Below are 3,175 nucleotides of genomic sequence, written 5' to 3'. Positions count from 1 at the left end.
TTTCATTTTTGAAATGTACTAACTTGTTTTTTCCTCACCGCAGGTCAACATTACGCTCCCATTGAGAACATTTTTGGAGAAAGGGACATCTGTGGCACCACAGGGCAGTGAGGCAGCTGCGGTGCATGATATGTTATCTTTCTTTGGTAAGAATATTTTTCTGTTTTATACTTTTGGAATTTTGGATTTTCATGTTGATTTTAAATGACCTTTCTCATGTTTGAAATGTACTAACTCGTTTTTTCCTCACAGCAGGTCAACTTGTGTGTGTGGTTGCAACATTAGGCTTCCATTGAGTACGTTTTTGGGGAAAGGGACATCTGTTGCACAAGAGGACAGTGAGGCACTTGCGGAGCACGATACATTTTCTTTCTTTGGTAAGCATTTTTTTCTGTTTCATACTTTTGGAATTTTGGTTTTTCATGTTGATTATAAAAGGACCTTTTTCATGTTTGAAATGACCTAACTCGTTTTTTCCTCATAGCAGGTCAACTTGTGTGTGGTTGCAACATTAGGCTCCCACTGAGTACATCTTTGGAGAAAGGGACATCTGTTGCACCACAGGGCAGTGAGTCACGTGCGGAGCACAATATGTTTTCTTTCTTTGATAAGAATTTTTTTCTGTTATATACTTTTGGAATTTTGATTTTTCATGTTAATTTTAAAGTGACCTTTTTCATGTTTGAAATGTACTAAGTCTTTTTTCCTCACAGCAGGTCAACACGTGTGTGTGGTTACCACATTACGCTCCCATTGAGTACATTTTCGGAGAAAAGGACATCTGTTGCACAACAGGACAGTGAGGTAGCTGCGGAACACCATGTGTTTTCTGTCTTTGGTAAGAATTTTTCTCTGTTTTATACTTTTGGAATTTTGGTTATTCGTGTTGATTTTAAAATGACCGTTTTCATAATGAAATTTTCACTCTGCAGCGGAGTGTGCGCTGATATGAAACTTTCTGGCAGATTAAAACTGTGTGCCCTACCGAGACTCGAACTCGGGACCTTTGCCTTTCGCGGGCAAGAGCTCTACCAACTGAGCTACCGAAGCACGACTCACGCCCGGCACTCACAGCTGCTTCGGTAGCTCAGTTGGTAGAGCACTTGCCCGCGAAAGGCAAAGGTCCCGAGTTCGAGTCTCGGTCAGGCACACAGTTTTAATCTGCCAGAAAGTTTCATATCAGCGCACACTCCGCTGCAGAGTGAAAATTTCATTCTGGAAACATCCCCCAGGCTGTGGCTAAGCCATGTCTCCGCAGTATCCTTTCTTTCAGGAGTGCTAGTTCTGCAAGGTTCGCAGGAGAGCTTCTGTAAAGTTTGGAAGGTAGGAGACGAGGTACTGGCAGAAGTAAAGCTGTGAGTGCCGGGCGTGAGTCGTGCTTCGGTAGCTCAGTTGGTAGAGCACTTGCCCGCAAAAGGCAAAGGTCCCGAGTTCGAGTCTCGGTCGGGCACACAGTTTTAATCTGCCAGAAAGTTTCAGACCGTTTTCATGTTTGAAATGTACTAACTTGTTTTTTTTCTCACAGCAGGTCAGCTTGTGTGTGGTTGCAACATTAGGCTCCCATTGAGTACATTTTTGGAGAAAGGTCATCTGTTGCACAACAGGGCAGTGAGGCAGCTGCGGAGCACCATACGTTTTCTGTCTTTGGTAAGAATTTTTGTCTGTTTTATACTTTTGGAATTTTGTTTATTTGTGTTGATTTTAAAATGACCTTTTTCATGTTTGAAATGTACTAACTCGTTTATTCCTAACAGCAGGTCAACTTGTGTGTGTGGTTGCATCATTAGGCTCCCACTGAGTACATTTTTGGAGAAAGGGACATCTGTTGCACCACAGGGCAGTGAGTCACGTGCGGAGCACAATATGTTTTCTTTCTTTGATAAGAATTTTTTTCTGTTATATAGTTTTGGAATTTTGATTTTTCATGTTAATTTTAAAGTGACGTTTTTCATGTTTGATATGTACTAAGTCGTTTTTTCCTCACAGCAGGTCAACGCGTGTGTGTGGTTACCACATTACGCTCCCATTGAGTACATTTTTGAAGAAAGGGACATCTGTTGCACCACAGGGCAGTGAGGCAGCTGCGGAGCATGATACATTTTCTTTCTTTGGTAAGAATTTTTTTCTGTTTTATACTTTTGGAATTTTGGTTTTTCATGTTGATTTTAAAATGACCATTTTCATGTTTGAAATGTACTAACTAGTTTTTTCCTCACAGCAGGTCAACTTGTGTGTGTGGTTGCAACATTACGCTCCCATTGACTACATTTTTGGAGAAAGGGACATCTGTTGCACCACAGGGCAGTGAGGCACGTGCGGAGCACAATACGTTTTCTTTAGTTAGTGTTACAAGGCCAGATCGGTCAATCATCCAGACTGTTGGCCCTGCAACTACTGAAAAGTTTGCTGCCCCTCTTCAGGAACCACACGTTTGTCTGGCCTTTCAACAGTTACCCCTCCGTTGTGGTTGCACCTACGGTACGACTATCTGTATTGTTGTGGCACGCAAGCCTCCCCACCAACGGCAAGGTCCATGGTTCATTTTCCGCTTTAAAGGAACATCTGAAAATCGATTTCAGCATTTCTGCTCTTGTCATTCTTTGATTCTTGTGTCATCAGTAAGTCTCTGGACAGTAAATTTGTTACCACTGTCTTAAAAATCAGAAGAATGGCTTTGACCTTTGTGAGCAGACTCCCTAAAAGAGTCTGTTATGGGTCACAGCTGAGGGTACACTAATTGCCCTTCAGACAATCAAACACATTTAATTCCACATCTCTCTATCTGTAACCCTCCCTCTGTTTGTACCTGTTATGCAGCAGTTACTCTTTCCTTAAGAGTTTCTTTAAAAAATTGTAGAGTATGGAGGGTTCATTCCTTCACAAACAGTTTTGCTTTATACATATCTATCCCCTCCTTGGTTAACTGCAAAGTGTATATAAAACATAGGGATTTATTTTTGACACCAAAACCTATAAAATCTTCTTATGAACATGGGTCAAAAAATCTTTTACTAGGAAGCTATGAAAGTATTTTGTTATTCATGGCTGAAGATTGATACATTTACCCAACACATTTAAATTTACAGAAATTGCTCAAAATTCCCACCTCTTGTTTTCATGCTTCCTTTGAGCCTCTATTCCATACTTTATGGAAAACTCCTGCTGTCTTTGTTAT

The 3,175-nt window shown here is 41.0% G+C and overlaps 1 non-coding gene across 1 annotated transcript; it reads left to right on the top strand.

Moving 5' to 3' along the window:
- The first annotated feature begins 1,376 nt into the window (after positions 1-1,376).
- Trnal-caa lies at positions 1,377-1,451 on the top strand. Its single transcript has one exon. It is a non-coding gene; the product is annotated as a tRNA-Leu (tRNA).
- The last annotated feature ends 1,724 nt before the right edge of the window (positions 1,452-3,175 follow it).

This window comes from Schistocerca piceifrons, chromosome 4, assembly GCF_021461385.2.
Source record: "Schistocerca piceifrons isolate TAMUIC-IGC-003096 chromosome 4, iqSchPice1.1, whole genome shotgun sequence".
NCBI classification, from domain to species: Eukaryota; Metazoa; Arthropoda; class Insecta; order Orthoptera; family Acrididae; genus Schistocerca; species Schistocerca piceifrons.
Note: the sequence above shows the minus strand (reverse complement) of the source record. Positions and strands in the feature narration are given on the sequence as shown.